Source organism: Paramormyrops kingsleyae, chromosome 3 (genome assembly GCF_048594095.1).
Source record: "Paramormyrops kingsleyae isolate MSU_618 chromosome 3, PKINGS_0.4, whole genome shotgun sequence".
Taxonomy (NCBI): domain Eukaryota; kingdom Metazoa; phylum Chordata; class Actinopteri; order Osteoglossiformes; family Mormyridae; genus Paramormyrops; species Paramormyrops kingsleyae.
In genome coordinates, this window is record NC_132799.1 from 35,818,303 (window position 1) to 35,839,058 (window position 20,756).

The window sequence follows — 20,756 nt, forward strand, 5'->3', positions numbered from 1 at the left end:
CCCGGTGACGCACTCGAGATAAAAACAGAACATCTCATTTGCAGGCTAACGAATGTCCAGGAAAGATGCTAAACTTTTAGCACTGACAGTAGCCACAAAATTTGGTCTTGTTTATGTTTCCTTTTGAACTTGGAGAACCAAGAGTGATGGGTCCCATAAATCTTTGGCTCCTGGAGCTCCGGAGTCCAAGAAATCAGGGGGAAAATTAGGCATGGAGCACAGTAGCCTAGTCCGAGTCCACACTCAAAAGCGTACAAGCAATACGTGAATGTGAGGGTGTAAAACTGAAGAGTGCTGGGCTCATCTTGTTAACAAATCCCATCCATAGCTGAAGGAAACAGGACCCGCGGGACGTTGCCAGACGCTTGTTGATGCCCGGCCCCTGTTCCAGTGTCACCGAAGTACATGTAGTTCAGGTTTTAGTCTGGTGCTGGGTCCGAACATGAGACGGCAGCATCGCAACTGGAATGCGTAATTGGTACTCGTGTTTGACCTGACCTGGACTGACCATGCATGCAGATATTTAGTGGGGGGCAGGGAGTACCCTACTAACAGGTCTACTGGTAAAGTTTGAGAAAGCTACGTGGGTGTGTGGATTCAGCTGACCGCTACAGCTAGCTCTCTCATTTATCTCACTCATCATTTAAATGTCACATGCTAAGAGTAAGCTGGTTCGTGGGAAGTTATGGGTTATGGAATTTCTGTCAGGGTTCTGGTCATTAATGTTATTTCCCTCTCTAACAGCAAGCCACAGTGCTGGGTTTCTGACTGAGCTTGGAATAAAATCCTTGAGAAAATTGGGGAATTCTGGGTCGAGCACCCCCAGCAAACTCACAGGCACAATACTCTCCTCATGCCAATCATGGCAGCCATTCTCCTACAACTTAGCCCTCATTACAGAGCTCTCCGCACTTTTCGATGTTCCTGGGTGCCCCTCAATGCAAGAAAACGTACTGTTAGCATGTGGCACCAAAGGGCATAAATCTAATGGTTAGACATCCATTTGAAGTCGACAGAAAAGGATCTTTGTCTTTTACCCAGAACTAGTAGGTCAGAAGAACCGACCTTTGTGCTGTTGCTTTCCACAGTAAGACCACTGTGCTTTTTCTGTACTCCGAGTCAACAAAGAATTATCCCTGTCTTTTGTGTAGGTGTTTCCATCAGTCAGGGGTTTGCTTGTTGCTTGGTGTCAGCTCTATGAGGCAGACCTGCAAGGAGTCGCTATTATTTTGGGTAGGAAGAAGAAAGAGTTCAGTTGGCTGCTATGCCGAAGACCCTAATTTCACTTGTCATGCTTCTGTAGGAGCCTGTTAAGTGCTTTTGGTGCCATGCAGAAGTTACACTTTTGAAAGTGCTTACCAGGACACAAATGCAGCAGCAAAGTCATTAGGGTTCAGCCAGGCAAGAGCAAACGATATGCAGAGTTATCAATATGTGACTATCTGTGGGGGGGTGGTTGGGTACATATGCCTGTGTTCTGCTATAATGGAGTGTTTTCGCTGCCAAGTTGCTCTGCCTCCCCTCCTCTTCTGTCCGTATCCCCACAAACGGGCCGTCTTCATCATGCCTTCATAAGTTTGGATGTCGACTCCCCTCACTGGGCCCACTTGGTTGGCAAGCCTGCCGCCGGGGGCACCCAGCACTTCTGAATGCGGCAGCCAATCATGGCCCAGCGGCTCCATCCTGGATCTCCGGCCCCAGGTGGGACGCAAACGTCTCCCTGTCACTTGTACTCTGCAGACAGTTAAGATAGAGCCGCCTGCCGTAACTTGGGCCCTCTGTGATGTAAATGCTCTTGTTTCCCTGCCAGCCGCAGGGGTGGGGGGTGGGGGGGTAATAAGTCTCTGCATGGGAACGGGAGGGACGGGGGAGTTAGAAGGGGCATCTGTCTGCTCCTGCCAACACCACCCCCCTTATCTTTCTCCCCCACCAAGCCTGCACTAACTCTCCCACCCCCACCTTTTCAATGTTCTCCCCATTGCCATGGGAACGACGCTATGGGGACCTCAGCCACTACATGCTTTCCAGCAGAAGCCTGCCCACCTATTTGCCCTATATCCATTATTGTCAGCAGGCCTCCAGGTTCCCCAGAGCAGCAACGCAAATCATAGGGTGTTTATCGGGCGATGACAGAACCGCCTCAGGCCGGTCCTGTCCGATTGGTTCCGGACCCAAGCATTTGGCGCACAGACACTGTTTTTTCTCTCCATCTACATGACCTGCATCTCTTAATGTTCTTTGTCTAATTTTTTTAACCTGTCCTAAAGCCTGAGAAGACCTAACACACACATACACACACACGTTCCGTCCGATCCCGCTGACCTTCACATCCGATTCTGGATGACCAAGAACAAGCCGAATCACCACCGCCTCCCAGTGCTTATGGAGAATCCACAGCACGGGGCCTGTCCACCCCCCGGAGAGAAATCACTTTACTGGGGAGTTAATTTGGGGCCAGAGACTCTTAGTGAGAGAAAAAAAAAATCTAAGTGGCCTGAAAGGAAAAAAATGCCATTCAGCGCAGTGCTTGAAAGGAGGACTTGGGCAACAGGGAGACCGCAGTGCCGTCCTCCAAAACAGACACGGCATGTGGCTCCACGGGGGATCGTGGGGCAAGGGAACCCGGGGAAAGCGACAGGCTGGAAGTCTGGAGGAGCTCCGTCTCTCAGGTCACGCACTCGATTAAGCCGTCCCAATAACCATGCCGGAGAACTTCAGGGCTTTGAAGATGTCGAGAGGCCGGGCAGGAGAACAAAACAGGGTTTTGAAGAAACTCCTCTTGCCCTGTGAAAAACAGCCGGAGAAACTGCACGCGAGCCAGCAACCTTCGACCTGCACCGCCCACTCTGGGCAGTCAGCGAGGAACAATAAGCCCTCTATTCCGAGCTCACAATGCACCGAGCAGGAAAAGTCCAGTCTCTTTATATAATAAAATTAGCGACGTCTGAAAAAATGCTACGCTACATCTCTGACTGCATTATCCCATAATCGATATTGCACATCAAATATCAGTTTACTCAGGGAATTTGAGTAATTCCACCGGCAAGCGTTTCATTATTTAATAACAATTGCTTCCTCGCCCACAATTACATCCGTCTGCAGTCCTGCCTTGGTCCCCAGTGAAGTCTTCAAAAGTCCCATTCAGACCCGAACACTCATTTCAAGCTGTCACTCACAGAGACCTAAATAGACGGCCCCCCCTCCCCCACATCCCTCCCCCCATTAACTGTCCATGTGCTGCCAGATTCAAAGAATTATACAGCAATCTTCTGATTGAAGGGGACGGGCATTTTAAAAAGGGGAGGAGCAGTCAGACTGCCCCCCAAGCCAAACTCACAGGGCTTTCCAGGTTATCAGAATGAACAAATAGGCCACCGTCTTCTATCCTTGCAGACACAGATATTTTGAGCACGCTGGTAAAATAAGGTGAGCTCGTTATATAGCCGGCCCTTCATCGCTGAGAATGAAATCTTAGATTCGGGGGTTAGACATGAACACCGCAACGATAATTAACGAAGGAGGAACGGAGGGAGGGGACTGTGAGTGGTGTGGTGTGCAGGTTTAGTGGCTGTAAAATTAACTGCGTTCCTGCTTAATCTGCAAAGCGAGAGGCCCCTCGCTCGACACATTAGCCCGCGGCTAATTCTGCTGTAGAGCCACCCATGACCATCTCCTGACCCACTGGAACTGAAGGGAAAAAAATGCCACTTTTCCCATGCTACATGCTGTAAAATCACGCCATTCACACCAATATGGAAACTAAGTGTGCAGAGAAAACAGAGCGAAGGGTTGCCGCCCCCCTGTTCTTAACCCAGAAATGATTGTCCTTGATGGGAACCGCTCTCCTACCCACGCCCCTCCATTCACAAGAAACCTTGACCGAAGTGTTTTGCCCCAGTGGGCAGCCCCGTTTGGGTATTTTGATTAGGACCTCCCCAGGGACTACGTTGGTCCACCATTTCTGAAGAAGAGCTCGGATTCGCCATTCAGAAAACACACCATCCATGGCGATTCAGAGGTTCACCTCATATAACAACAGATACCTCTTTCATCATCCATTCCACAAGGGTAGCAGTATTTGACACGTTAAAGGGTAGGGAGGCAACCCAGAGGTTTTCAGAAGAGACAAAGCGGCCCCACCCACATCTCCACTCACTAAGCCGGACTTGTCTCCCCTCCTGCTGGGTAGATGTCTTCCTTCCCCTGCCCCTCTGACTGACGGGCCTTTGTGCTGACCAGGATCAGACTGAGAAAGGCTTAAAGAAACACACATCCTACTTTTTTGCTAACATTTGTTTGTGTAGGCCTGGTTGGGGGTGGGCATCTCCAGGGAGACGGCAATGGAGCACGGTGAGGTATTGTAAGCAGCAAAGGCCCCTGACTGATGAAAACAGCTCAGCTGTTTTGTTTGTTATGCACCGTGCGACCTTTCTCAATGGGTTCCGGGTCACCAGTCTAGCCCATGTGATCACATGAGGGTCCAGCGACTCCGTGAGGGCCCCCCCTTGAACAGAACGGTGACCAAAGCATGGCTCCACTTCTAACCACACAATAATATGGTTTATACAGCGACCGGAGAACTCTTAAGGAATACATAAAGTACATTCTGATAAACTAAAGTTAGAAAACTCAATAAGATATGCTGAATGCTGAATGAATGGTATAACGACTTAACAAACAATGGGCTCTTAACTGGTTGCAATAATGATTTACAAGCATCATTCCATAATCTTTTATCCACTACTTAGAGCCTATCCTAGGAAGAATAGGATACAAGATAGGGGACACCCTCGATGAGGTGTCAGTCCATCGCAGGACACACACATTTTGGACAATTTATAGATGGACAATTCAAACAACCACATTAACTCTAGGAGGAAGCACAGCATGAACACATTGGGGGGTGGGATTAGACCGCACAACCATGGTGGTGTGCGACAGCAGTAGTATTACTGATCTGCCATGCTGTCATTTTGGTTTGGTTTTTATAAATAATAAAAAAACAAGTACTTATGAGTCAGTGAATGACACTGTGATGTCCAACCTGCAAAGCTGTGGGTTCAGTTCCCACCCTTGCTCTCTAGGTGTGCAGCTTGCACCTCAGACACTGTCTCCAAATCACCTAAGACAGTGTTTCCCAATCCGATCCTCAGGGACCCACAGCCGATCCACGTTTTTCCACCCTCCGAGCTCCACATTTTTGGGTAGGAGCTGGGAGGGAGCGAAAACGTGGACTGTCTGTGGGTCCCTGAAGACCAGATTGGGAAACACTGACCAAAGGAGTGAGTATGTACTCTGTGAGCTGACCTTCTGCCAGAGGTGCTCTCTGGGACAGGCGTCAGACTCACAACAACTTTATGTGAAGTTACGGAGCATTGGTGCTATTTATCTTATAAACTTTAGGCATTGTTGAAATGGAAAGGATTTACTACATGGCAAATATTTTATGGACACAGACAAAACCTTACAGCTACACATCCTAAAATGGAAAATGACAGAGAAGAGCTACCAAAACCTTTTAGAGGCCTGTGTTGTCTATTTACGTCTGTTTTAAAGCACCTAGTCACTAATCATCATCTTCTCCAGTCTGCCGTCTGCATTTCGCTGTCAGACGGTGTCTGTGTGTGTCAGCAGTTTAGCGGTAACCAGATATTAGTCTGAATCGCAGGCTTTCTGGAGGACGGCTGTACAGCCCCAAACTTCTTCATATTGTCCTTACGTCTGAATCTGTGGGTCCGTAAATTACAAAGGCAATGGCGGTCGATAAATCAAACCCCCCCATGTCGACCTCCTCGATGGCGAAAACAGCTCTGAAAGCTGCCCCACTGTTTGTGCCTTCCTGCGGCCCCCTGTAAACTTCGGGGAAGGTTGTCATCACCGTGACAACCATCTAGCCGTCCCAAGGTGCGTTAAATAGCAATCAGATCCTAGGCCAGGCTGCGTGGAAAGGTGCACACATTCATTACGAGAGTCTGTCCAAACTGACTGCAAACGTCAACACAGGGTCGTGCTTGCTTGTCTGTGGGAGAGGACTGGGACATTTATTACTGCAACAGGTACATTCATTTCCAAAAGAGGCATCCAGCCTGGCACTGACGATCAATCACTTATAAGCTAGGCTTGTGCAGTGTCTAATTTCTCATACCATCATAGTGTTCAGATATAATACACATCTTGTATATGGTATTTGGATGGTATTTTCAAAAGAAACACTATTCTGGTATTTTGAAATCTTGGTAAGAAAATTTGTCGACTGCTAATTGGACAAATTACATCATGAGTCTCTATTACAGGGTCTCTCATGAGTGAATGTATTTGAAAAACAATTTAACCAAGGCAGATGAGGAGCTGGAGCCAAAGAGGGACTCAGCATCAGTAGTGCACAGTCAAGTATTTCACTAAGCAAAGTTATCTGTAGACTTTGTTGGGCCGTGTTCAGCACGTCTGGAGGCAATATGTCAAATCTATTCAACCACCTTAAAAGGAAGCATTCGAAGGAACAGAGTATTTCACTCAGGTTGGTACAACCACACTCATCTCTCTCTCTACCTGGTTCTGAAACATAAACAGTTATCATTGACTGAAGCATTACAGCAGACGAAAGAAAATGGTAAAAACAGCAAATGATGGAAAGAGGTGACTGAGGTGGTCACATTCTATCTAGCTAAGGATGTGGCGCCAATCAAAGTTGTGGACAACATTGGATTGAAGATACTGATGCAGACCGTAGATGCATGGTGTGGTCTTCTGTGTTATTCAATGGTAATCTATTGATTTAAAAATACCACGGTATAACTAAAATACCAAGGAATACTGTACAACCATAATACCACCCAAGCCTAGTATAAACATATTAAAATGTCCCTGAACACACACATACACACATGTGCACATGCAGACCTGGACCTATACCTTTGTGGGGACCACCCATTCATTTCTATGGGCAAATTCCTAATCCCAACAATGATCTTAACCCCCACCCAGCCCTAACCTTAACCATAAGTAACCAAACAATGGAATTTTAATTTTTTTTATCGAATTGAGTTTCCCCTATAGAGACCGACAAAAGGGTCCCCATAAAGTCAAAATAACAGATTTTTATCACACACAATGTATATCTGATCCACGCACACACACAGACACACAGACAGAGACACACACACACACAGACACACAGACACACACACACAGACACAGACACACACACACAGACACACACACACAGAAACTATGAGATTAACACCCCAGCGTAGGGGAACACACGCTCCTCACTCCTCATGACATTACACTCTGGCCATGCCGCAGATTGCTGCCTGGAATTGGCGAAACTACAGAGAAAAAAAAACTGATTAAAAAACAACACAGTCCAGAGTGATTTCTGTGACGAAGCAGTTCAAATACATCTCAGAGACTTCAGGAAACCCCCCTTTCAAAGCCTGCCCAGTCTTAGGAGACGTGGGGCTCAGTGTGGCCTGAGACACCCCCCTCATCTGTCCTTCTTCTTTCGTCTCCCTACCCCCCCCCCCCCCCCATCCCACACACAGGTGGGGGTCCCATTGGCTCGTGCTCAGTGACGGATGTCTGCGTAGCTGTTGTTGAATCACTCTCTCCATCGGCATGGGGATTAGCCAGGCAGAGCTCTGCCCCCCCCCCCCCCCCCAACCCCAGAGGCATGGCTGTGACATCAAGCCCCACCCAAGTCTGAGATAAATGGCCAGATCCTCCTCATTCACATGCCCAAAGTGACATAATAAGGAGTCGACTCAGCATCAGAGTGGCTGGGCTCGACATCCACTGAATGCTATGTTACTCAAACAGTAATGAAGTTCAAAGAGAGCTTGAAAGACTTGGAGACACTAAGGTACCTAGTAAAAGCCTAGGTTGCTTTTATTTTGACTGAACTTTCATAACAACAACAAGGACTAAAATGCATGTTATACAAGTCTTTGATGTGTGATGCAAGAGTAGACCTCATATACATTTAAATAGTTTTTTCACAAATTATACATTCTTAACTGTACATTCACACCACGGGTGGGATGCTCTCCGAAGGAGGCGGAGTGGGCGAGGACGAGGTCGTTCAGAATGCTGGGTTTTGAAAACTTTTTAAAGGAATCGCAAAGCAAACAAACGTGTAGTTTATCTTTTTGTGGTGACTGCCAATATGGTATAATTTGTCAAAGCACATGTAATTATGTTAAGACAAACACTAATACAAGAAATAAGTAACGCTAACGATACAGACAATTCGCATTGTTTTGCAAGCTATGGCGCCAAAATTAGTACGCGATTTCCTTCCTTTTCACAGAAATATATTACATACTTCACCAACTAACCTCGAACACCAATAATTTCAGACACTTTGATCCATGCAAACAAGGACACGTCGTAAATCACTGCGCTACGGCGATGATCAGTTTTACGGGATGCAGTCGGGGTATAAACTGAGACAGAATATGTCTTGACAAAGCATTTTTGCCCTCTAGACACCGCATTGTTCCCTGTTCTCCTTACGACACCAAAAATCAGTTTGAATCCTGAGAGCAGCACAAATTGTGTGTACTAGCCTAGGTGTATCTTAGTACCGAAAGACCTGTTTGTAACACGTATTTTAATGCCTCCTAATTTTTACCATGTCTACAGGGTAAAAAAAGACCCTGCAAAGATTAATTCTGTCTAACAGTTTATACCCCAACGGCATTCCGTACAATTAATTCTTCATTGTGTTTGGGAACTATTTGGTTGGAACAAGAGTTTAAATGCTTGTGTTCTGTGGAACTCTCTTTAGCGGTGCATCTCTACATTCTGATTGGTTGCCGCTGAACCACATCATAGCTCATTACCATAAACTTGACTGGGCTTCAACTTAATTTTGATGCTCCCAATGCAAAAATCGTTCCATGCCCTCGCTTCGCTGCCCTCCCATAGAGAATGAACGACTTCTGGCTGCGGTGAGAATGTACGGTCACACGTTCCTTTAGTATGTGATCTTACAGTTTGAGCTACAATAGTGGGTGGTGATATTTGTGTTGGGATTGTTCTTGTATTTTAATTTTTCATAATTCCGGCTTCAGAAAGACATTTGTTGCCTATATATCCTGCCCCGTTATCCCCATATAATGAAAGCCAGTCTCTGGTTTTCCGAAGGATAGTGTGTGATGTTGTATAGAGCGAGTCATGTATGTAAACAGAATGAAGATGACTGAATAGTGATCTCAGCGTGATCGAAGGTAAGGTAAAGGTTTGTCGTCTCAGTCAGTGTGGTTAGTATGATCAAGTACATAAATTAACAGGCACCTCAGATTAATTTGGCACCAATATCCAGCATCACATTAGAAGATCTGGCATTCCTCAAGTTTGGAAAAGATCACCTGCATCTTTCCGTTGAGCTGTGGGGGAATATTTTCTGATAAGATTAAGCTAATTGTACTGGCATCCTATCCAGGGTGTTCCCCTATCTTGTGACCTAAACTTCCTCAAATAGGCTCCAGCAGTCTGAGGTCTTTGAAAGATCAACAGTTAGATGTATGGCTGAAGATAACAGTCACAACCATGCTTGCTGATAACTCAAGGTGTTGAATCATGGTGCCAAGAGTGAATCGGGGCTGTTTTTCTGCCTATAGACATGGACGACATGTGCAGATGTATAAAGAAACCAAAGACTGTAGAGAAGAATGTCAAGCTCTCTGTGTGCCAGAGACAACCTTCATGAAGGTTAGGGTTCATCTGGTGAGATCTGGTGCTAATTAATTTCTCAAGAACATAAATGGTTTCTATAGAGTACTACTTTGCATATTCATGTGTGGCTCTGCAAGTAAGGATTCTACTGCTGGTTCCTTAGAAGTTTGCTGATTCAATTCCCATGGTCAGCAGAGTGATGTCACCATTGGGCTCTTGAGCAAGGCAGTAGATGTAATTTAAATATTTAGTATTTCTAATACAGTCAAAATAATGAAAACTCATAACACAACCAAACATTATTAAAATTTTACTGAAATGGGGCAACAATTCTATATGTATTTAACTTCAAGAACCTAAATACAAAGACTATGAAGTTACCACTAGCAACCCATTAGATAAGTGCACCTCAGAGATGGTGGCCTCTAGCATGAAGGCCACACCCACTCTGGGCCGGTGTGACGACAGAGGCTTGCTCTCATTGGGAGAGAAGCTCAGCTCTGGCCCATGGATCGCGCTAAGCGACTGAGGAATCCCGGGGGGGGGCTAGACACAAGATTAGTGGCCCGCCAGAGTCCCTGAGGGGAGGCGTTTTCATTTAAAAGCGTTTCTTTTTGAAAACAAACCGCCAGAACAACCCCATTTCCGCTTTTCACACTACCACCCCCTCGAACAAACAGAAAAAAGTCCAAAGATTCCCATTTCCCTTCCCATTATGCTGCTAAATAATAAATCACGGGATTTTGCACAGGAGTTTATTTTCTCTTTTGGACGCTAAATCTTTGGCCAGTAGCGGTTTCTTCGGGTTTTAAAATTTAATATAATCTTAAAAAAGTTATTTTGTAAAGGAAAGGCACCTCAGAATATAATTAGAGACTGAAGGGTAACGAGACCTTGGTTAGGGTTGGAAATTGGCGCTTTCATCAGTGATGTTGTTGCAGTGACGCATTTTTGGTCTTTTTGGAAAAGTCTCGAGTTGGTATATAACAACAGCGGGCTGAATGAGTTACAGAGAGAGGTAAAAAACACAGAATGTATATATGAACTTAAATGGCTGTATATGTAAGAATGTTTTTGAATGAGATCGAGCTGGAATTAATGAAGAAAACTTATTAACTTCATCAGAATATTTCCAGTGATCAATTAGAACAGTTCTATTCATTAACCAAATTGGAACAGTGTTTTAATAAGAGAAAAAAAATCAAGCATTCAACATTTTAAAGACTTAAATATACAAGGAAATCATCAAAAACTGGCGTTATGCAAAGAACTTGCTAATGAATTAAACATGTTGGCACACACAGGAACGCTGCAGCAGAAAATGGATTTTTTTTCCTTCATAGTTGTTACAAAGATCTGGAAATGGGAGGTGATTTTCAGTAAACTGAGCCGTCGTGGTGGGTGGGTGATATTAAGCTTTACCTTTAGCACAGTGCACTAGGCCTCCGACGAGTGACGAGATCCCCGCAGGGCCAAGCTGTGATACAGGCACCTAAAACCGGCTGGGGATGTACAGTACAGGCAACACCTCCCGCCGTGCGTCGCTGGTACCGGTCCAACACTGCGGCTACGCTAAAAGGTGAGGAGACAAGCGCAGCCGGGACCGGCCAGATATGTCGACTGGGGCCGTAAAGATGACGCGCGGGCTGTAAAAGACGGCTCCCCATGATTTACGGAAAAGCCCCCACTTTATTTATACGTTCGCAGAGAGAAATGGTGGCTTCATGCCGATTGTGTCAACTTGAAAGCTAGCAGGCAAAAATTACAATGTAGTTATCTGTCAATTAGCATTAAATCAATTTTAAAAAGTATGTTTCAGTGCCGTCCCGTACCGACCGGGCCCTGGGCCTCGGGGGACTGGCTCCGGGCTCAGCGAGATCCCGTACTGAGGTGCCTACGATGGATGGATGGTTTTTTTCAAAGCTTTTATATTCATTTCTGCAAGTTATGAATGCCAAACTTAGAACTTCCGTAAGGAAATGAGTTACTTAAATTAGATTTTAAATAAGCTGGATTTACATCCTTGCCCCCATGGCATTCAAAGACACTTTATAACTAAAGAATACATATTAAATAAATATAGGTAAATATATATCCATCCATCCATCCATCCATCTTCTGAAACCACTTGTCCTATTCAGGGTTGCGTGGGGTCCAGAATCTTAAGGACAATGGGAGCAAGACAGGGAACAACCCAGGAAGGGGGCGCCAACCCATCACAGGGCACACTCACACACCATACACTCACACACCATACACTCACACACCATACACTCACACTCATACACTCACACACCATACACTCACACACCATACACTCACACACCATTCACTCACACACCATACACTCACACACTCATTCACTCACACTCATTCACTCACACACCATACACTCACACACCATACACTCACACTCATTCACTCACACACCATACACTCACACACCATACACTCACACACCATACACTCACACACCATTCACTCACACACCATACACTCACACACTCATTCACTCACACTCATTCACTCACACATCATACACTCACACACCATTCACTCACACACCATACACTCACACACTCATTCACTCACACTCATTCACTCACACACCATACACTCACACACCATTCACTCACACACCATACACTCACACACCATACACTCACACACCATTCACTCACACACCATACACACACACACCATACACTCACACACCATACACTCACACACCACTCACAATTTGGCAGCTCCAATTAACCTCAGCATGTTTTTGGAAACCGGGGTACCCAGAGGAAACCCCACGATGACACGGGGAGAGCATGCAAACTCCTCATACACTCTGCCATGGCAGAGTGTATGAATGCTGATCCCAGAGGTGTGAGGAAACAGTGCTAACTACTGCACTACCGTGTCACCCGTGGCAAAAAAATATAAAAGTTAAAATATATTTTCATGGTATGATGTGTCCCCGTAACCATGAATGGAATAAACGGTGACAGACAATGAATGGATGGATGGATGGATGGATGGATGCGTTTTCTGCATTAGCACGTCGGTAAACTGATATTTTTTTGCGCAAGTCCCGATTCACATGACCTGGTTTTGCGTAAGTCGAGAGCTACCTGTAGTGCAACACGGCAGACAAACATGAGCACACCCTGGACCGGGTGATGCAGCTCACCTCTGTACACAGCATACTGAGGTGCATTTAACTCACAAATAAAATAAAGCCTGTGGCATCAGTGTCTGTAAAGCGCGGCGCCCCAGGCCACGATATGGGGGGGGGCAGCAGTTCGTTTTACACCAAGCTTCCCGTTAAGCAAAACAGGCTTGGGGGGCGTTGGTTAAACTTCAAAAGTTAAAGGAAAACACCACTCAGCATTGCCGGTGTACCCCCAGATTCGATTTCCTTTCTGAGAGGTGAGGAGGGTCCGGTCCCCCTAGAAACTGGACCCCGTATCATTTCTGGGGGGGGGGGGGCGAGCTGGGACACTCTGATGTTGATTTGCATTCCAGTGCCGGGCTGGGTCACCTATTGGCCGCGGCGCATTGTAAACGGAGACGTGCTTCACCACATGGACATCCCGGGTAGGAATGTGAGGAATGTCGCATCATTCCGGCGACTCCAGAGCGGCTGCTTCTGCTCCACCATGCGGCACGGAATGAGATCTCGCATGGCCTGAGCAGACCCCGCCCGCCATGCAGCTGCCATACGGAGCGAGTCAGACTCCTGGGTCGGGGCGTGCACAGAATGCAATGTTAATCTCAGCCCCAGCCACACCTGGGTTCAGCAGCACTTAGCCACTGAACGGCCCTGGTTCCCCTCCCCATCTATGACCTCCAAACACCAAACCCTCAACAGCCACTTTGTTTTCTTATGCGTAAATCCCCGGAAAAGCGGATTTCTGGGTATTTCACAGCAATATGATTACGAGTAGCAGTCCTGGACTCGTTCGGGTTCCGCCTCTATGAGCAAAATGCATTTAAGCTCAAATACTGCAGCAAAACATACAGCTGTAAGACAAGCTTTGGTACAACACACTGGCTGGACACTTAAACCCACATCGGTGTATCTTTCAGGCCTGGCAGCCGAATGAGTTTTCACGTGAACTGAATTCCACCTACTCCACATTTTGATGGGACCTGTGTCACTCTCGTAACGCATCTGTAAGGCCAGTTTTCAAGTTAGCAGACAAAGAGTTACAGCTACCAAACAGAGCTGCACAGTGATCTCCCAGGTCGGACCGGAGCCAGGAAAAGGTGGTTTCAGAACCTGTCTGTGTTCACCATCATCGTAAATGACCACAATATCCGGGACGACATTACCTAAGCCTAAAAGCCTGTGGGGGACTGGGATGGGGGGTGGCAAGTGCTAACTGAGCAATGTCAGGCCCACCGAACCTTAAAAGCAGTTTACAAGTTCAGGGGCTTCTTAAGCGACTCTTCACCTTTCGGAGAAGGTGTTGGGAACCTTGATATAATCTACCCTGAAAGCCTTTGCACAGAAAGTGTGTTTTTTTGTTTGATCCTTAAAATGCTTGGAACGCTTTTTCCCTCCCGGTGTTACTGCCCAAAGTCTTCAAAAAATCTTTTCATCAGTGAGAGCAAAACCAAAAAAAAATTTAAAAGGCAGACGGCAGAGTCTCCCTTTCGGCCGGGCCGTGGGACAGGTTCCGTCAGATAGGTGTCCTAAAGGAACCGGAGGGCGTCCTAAAGTCACGGCCGTTTCGGGGATGTCGAAGAAGATGAAAGGGGCGTGAGAAGAAGGGAACGCAAGAAAATCTTCCGATCACAAGGTGGATGGGTTCATCTTTTCCATCCATAATGGACCATTGATCCATACGTTCTTGCACACCCTGTTCACACATCCCATAGCTTGCTGCGCCACTGACCCCGTTTCTCCTGTGGCCAATTATGTAGATTTTTAACAGATGCTGCTTTTAGAACTTCCTGGTGACAAGGGTGTAGTAAACCTTAAATGCAGGAAGATAATACTCGATGAACGCACCTAAAATTTCGGTACTCACCAAATGATAAATGTAGCAAATGCAGCTGGTAAAAATTATAAGTGAAGGTAAGAATGTGAAAAACACTTTAAGCAAGCATAAAAACATTTCAGACACACACACACGACAGTATTCTGCCACTCATAAAAGCTGATATAGCCAGTGTTTTGCAGAGAAAGCACAGACAGTAATAACAGAAGGATCCGGTACCTTCGGCCACATGTCGTCACAGATAACCACACCTCTGAAAGCCACCCCAGCCCAAGTCGAAAGAAGTTCACAACCTTGGCCCTCTCAACTGGAAAATTATACCAAGTCTCCAGCTGACATGCTGGGCTGAATATGATTTTAATAAATGCCATTGAAATGAAACACATAAGTAGCATATTAAACAAACACCTAAATTGCCAGTAATTAGTAAGAGCTCAGCTGGACCGAAAACTAGCATAAACGTGCTGAAAAGCCTTGGGGCCTGTATCACGAAGCTGGATTTTAAAGTTAGCAAGACAACTTCGGTTAAAGGTAGTCTGGACTAAATGTATGTGAACGGAGATAAAGTCTATTTGAAGTTACTTTAAATCCGATAAGTTTTCTAGCTAACCAACAAATCTGGCTTCATGATGCAGGTCGGGAATAAGACCAGGCAAAGCCAAAGCGGAGTACGGGCTTCCTCCACCCCCAAGCCAAGAAGATTTTTATTAACATTTACTCATGATCTTCACGATAAACACAGAGGAAAATAGAGGAAGGTATCATGAACCAAACAGAATGGAGCAAACAGTTTCCTTGGCATTAACGCAGCAAAATCGAAACGGTCACAACGTGAAACGTGCCAAGCCAAGCGCAGCTACTGAGATTGCGATTACATACCAAGTGAGACGTCTCTACTGACGGAATTTTGACGAGAATTGTTGATCACCAAGCAGAAGGGAACTCACACCCAAATCACTGTAATGCCTCAAAGTCTGATAAACAGGTGTGACACAACTTAAAAACCAACAGCTAGCTAATCTGGTTTTAATTAAAAAATGCTGTTAACACACCCATTAACTACTCCCAGATTCTCCCAGAAAAATACTACGGAAAACACACACTCACACCGACGTGTCAGCTTTACTCAGGAAAGTTACCTAATGCAAAGTAAAAAAAGAAAAAAAAATCCAAAATGCTACGTATTTACATGTATTTATAAAGCAGGGGCATGTTTATGCAAAGTTACTTGCAGGCCATGGTGCAGAAGTACGAAAACATTTGCATTACAGAAAACAGAAGGTTTCAATAGATAAAAGCCCTAGCTGGTAGAAAGGGGGGTATGAGAAGGACATACAAAATAGTTTAAAACCCATACATGAAATTCAGACGCTGTAGCCCCCAGCGAGTTTTTTGAGACTACATGAATGTGACCTTTCCAGCTCACCCAAAACACCGCCTTCGCCGTTTGAGAAAGGGTCCACCTAAGGGGCTGTTGCTAATCAACCGGCTATGGGGGGGAGGGGAGGGGGGGGGCAAGCTTTTTTTTAGAAGGCGAGAGGAAGCCGTCTCAGGTCCTGCTCGCACGGCCGGCCACTCAGACGGAGCTGAAGAATTAGATTTGCATCTTCATCGATGCAGCAACGGGCTGCAGTGGCTTATCTCCAAGCACATTCACACTCAGGGCAGGAGATATGGACCATGAACCCTCAGCCAGAACGTTACACACGGCAAAACTGAGCTTAAGTCAGAAATATCACAGTGAAATGTTCCGCAGCTACTGTGGGGGACTATAAAGAGACCATAAACTGTCTCTTATGGTATATATTTACAAACCCTGTTCCTGTACATTGAACTTTTTGGTTAACGTATTGTTAACCTAACTTTTTGGTTCATTTATTGTTAATCTAACTTTTTGGTTAATCTATTGTACCTTCGATGACTTCGATTCAATTTCCTACCACAGTATACAACACTTATTTTCTTTCTTTCTTTTATAATCTATCCATCCATCCATCCATCTATCGATCGATCGAAATACCCACCAGTCTTATTCACTACCTATCTACCTATCCACCTACCTACTGTAACTACTTACCTATTTATATACCTAGCGACCTACTTACCTACCTACCTACCCACCTACTTATCTACCTACTTACCTACCTACCTATCAGTCTATGTAACTACCTACCTATCTAACCCAATGACCTACTTACCTACCTACCCACCTACTTATCTACCTACCTACCTATCAGTCTATGTAACTACCTACCTATCTAACCCAATGACCTACTTACCTACCTACCTACCCACCTACTTATCTACCTACCTACCTATCAGTCTATGTAACTACCTACCTATCTAACCCAATGACCTACTTACCTACCTACCTACCCACCTACTTATCTACCTACCTACCTATCAGTCTATGTAACTACCTACCTACCTACCTATCTAACCCAATGACCTACCTACCCACCCACCCATTTATCTATATCCATAATGGTGCTCTGCACCCCTCAGACTCCCTAAGAGCGGAAGGCACTGTTCGGCTATGCCTGCCTCTCGCAGCTTTCCTCTTGCCATGCAGTTGCTCAGCCCGACAGCATGACAAACACCCTTGACCCTTTGCTTGAAAAGGTCAGGAGACGGTTGTGAGGCTCCGTGCCTTCAAATAGACGGGGGAGCGCTGTGTTTACGTGGTGATGTCTGCTCCTCAGAGGCGTGCTAGGACACACTCCATCGCAATGAGCTAAATTTAGCTGCCTCTGATGCCCCCCCACCCCCCACCCCCCGCCTTATTCCCAGGATGAGGGGAGCGTGCATTGATTACATGCAGGCTTTGTCTAAGCTGTGCCGCAGCCCATGTCAATATAGGAAATATAGCTTAAATCCGATTTTATATCTTAAACATACGGTAACGCTTTACATTAACTGCACCTTCATAATGCATTTATAGAACATTCAGTGCACCTTCATAATGCATTCATAGAACATTCAGTGCACCTTCATTATGTATCCATAGAACATTCAGTGCACCTTCATAATGCATTCATAGAACATTCAGTGCACCTTCATAATGCATTCATAGAACATTCAGTGCACCTTCATTATGTATCCATAGAACATTCAGTGCAACTTCATAATGCATTCATAGAACATTCAGTGCACCTTCATAATACATTCATAGAACATTCATAAGCAGCATGCTAGTAAACCTTAACATCCCAACATCCCTTAATAGCTATAATATACATTAATAACAAACATTACATGATTATACAATTATAATGTTTGTTATTAATGTATATTACAGCTGTTAAGGGATGTTACGATGTTAAGGTATACATATATGATGTTTATGAATGTTTTATGAATACATTATGAAGGTGCACTGAAAGTTTTATGAATGCAATATAAAAGCATTATGAAGGTGCAGATAATGTAAAGCGTTACCAAACATACAATTTATAAAGGTATCTGGCTAATTCGCCTCAGTAAAACCAAGTTGACAGGAATGGTTACAGCTTTGAGATGCTGTTGTAAATGACCTGCAATATATTCAACTAAATAAAGTTGAACAAACACATGAAGGTGTGATGAGATGAGTCTGTCCATCCATCCATCAACTGCTCATCCTGCCCGATGCTGCCTGGAGTCTGTCCCGGGCGGCATAGGGCACCGGGCCGGGGTTCACCTCGGATGGGATGCCAGCTTCATAACCGGAAGCAGGAACATCCTGTTTTGCACAGATAAAGGTTAAATAAAAGAGGCATTCATCTTGAAGCACGGAGGGGATCGCTTGGTGGCTCGTAGCCGCGTCACTGCTTCTCATGTAATGAAAGTACGGGGGGGGGGGCAGTGGAGGCACTTTACATTAATACAACGGAGAGGTTTCCTGAATTCTTCGCAAAGATCCGTTTTTCAGTGTCGGCGTGTTCCACCTTCTAACTATACGATCCTGACCTGAAGTTTTAACAAAAGCAAGTTAGTGCTGTAAAATTACACTTCAGAAAAAAAAAAATCCAGATCCTATGCCTTAAAAAAGTACTAACCCTTTACTTTAATGCCTGACTGTACCTTACAGCTCTTTCTCACCCTGAAGTTAGGGGTCATTCCTTTTCAAGCTAAAACCCGGTTAAGACCAGCCCTGCTTTTCCACTGCGTCCTAACAGACAAAGACAGGTATAAAGTATTACTGCATGTTTATGTCACTGACAGCTGCTTTCGGTGTACACTACATTATTGAACAGCATGGGGGCCATTCGTATTCAGTGCATAAACAAATGTGTTTCCTTAGTTAATTAAATGTCATTAAGTGTTAAGGCATTATCAAAATGAAAATAGGAAATACCCCTTGCTGGAAATGTGAAATCAGGCCATCGATCTGAATCCATCACTTCAGGAACTGTACATATGGTCTTAAGACACCCTATACTGTCTATATGTTCAACATATGACAGTGTTCCAAAGTTAGATGGTATAGGTGTGAAAACTCCAATGGCTGCTCCTAATATGACATCCCAGTGAGGGGCATGCCTCGCTTCCCGGTCTCCGAGGAAACGCTCAGGAAACACTTGGGTCAATGCTGCATTCTTACCTCACCCCCACATCACTGGAATCAGTGGATTCTTCTTGCTAATGGTCGTAACTGCAGTGTTTTTAAACGCACTCATCTCTGCCTACTGATCTCTGCTGTCAGCTGGAGTTCACTCCTGAATGTGCATCTTTACCTTCTGTTCCTAATTAAACTACTGCATTCTTACTTGCTGTGCTTGGTACATAAATTCATATATACAGGAGCAGCGCTCTTCATACATACCATAATATTTTAGCATCTCCTATAAGAAGCAAGACTTTAGGATTATATGCTTGTGTCAGTCCTCTTAGTCTGATTTATGCCCCGTCAGTCACTCGTCAGACAAGCGTCAGCCAAATGAACAAGTCACATCATGTCTCCAGAAGAGGCGGAGAACGGTTCCTAATATGGCAGAGGAAAGTGAGGAGGTTCGGGGCCTGAGGGCCTCAGTGAGGTTACCAGACAGAGCACTAGCAGAGCGGGACATGTGAATGATCATTTCTGTGTTCACCACGGCAATGGGATTGTGCCTGGATGCGGACAGTCCCAGAGCGAAGAGCCCATCCATAGGCAAGCAGGAAAGTATTCATGATTAACCCTGACGTGGCACCATCTTATGCCAAAGGTGGCCTGTTAGACAAACACTCCGTGTTACTTCTTAAGCACAACCAGACGGTCTTCCCAGAAAACGACTGTGGTCGGGGGAAATAAACAGGAGCAGAAGGTCAAAGTCTTCACTTATGAATAAAGCTAAGCTGTCATTTGGAAGAGTGAGTAATCCCACAATGTAAATTTAATAACTGTAACACTCTTACGAGAAAGCATGTGTCTGGTAAAGGCTAATGTGAGGGCAGAAAGACTCATTTAAGGAACAAGAAATTGTATAATGTCTTCGGAATATCACCATATCTAAAGGCAGAATATGCGCGAAACACAGTAAATCAGCATCACAAAAAACAGACTATATACTATATACAGACTATATACAGACTATATACAGACTATATACTATATACAGACTATATACAGACTATATACTATATACAGCGACTTGAATGACCTACACTACACTGGTGGAAGGTGGTCTGCAAAGCTCTCAAGCGTCTAGGTCTTTTGCTGACGGAGAATTTAATGCCGCAGAGTTACGCTTTATTTTTTTCTGCAATGACTTTCATATAAGAGAGGAAAAAAACATCACAGGGAACTAATTGTCAATCTAAATATCCAAGAGAGACTCCAAGGGGAAAAGAGCACAACTAACATGACACTTCTATTTGGCTTAAAAGAAATTGACTTTATAATGTATGGCTTCCCACATCTAGAATGTCAGTGCACCTCAAAGTCCCATAATGAGGAAAAACAACTAACTCTCTCTCTCTCTCTCTCTCTCTCTCTCTCTCTCTCTCTCTCTCTCTCTCTCTCTATATATATATATATATATATATATATATATATATATATATATATATATATATATATATATATATATAATCCATTTTGATAGAAAATGTACCTCTTTG

The 20,756-nt window shown here is 44.9% G+C and overlaps 1 protein-coding gene across 10 annotated transcripts in view; it reads right to left on the reverse strand.

Moving 5' to 3' along the window:
• The window catches only part of rassf8b (Ras association domain family member 8b), a 51,667-nt gene that overhangs the window by 20,552 nt on the left and 10,359 nt on the right, over positions 1-20,756 (reverse strand). The window contains exon 1 of one of the 10 annotated variants that reach the window (XM_072710223.1): positions 15,555-15,669. The exons of 8 other annotated variants lie outside the window; for them this stretch is intronic. The gene's annotated coding sequence lies outside the window, so the exon portion shown is untranslated. Of the gene's footprint in view, positions 1-15,554; positions 15,670-20,756 lie in introns of those variants that run through there. One more of the 10 variants, XM_072710221.1, reaches the window with a different exon arrangement.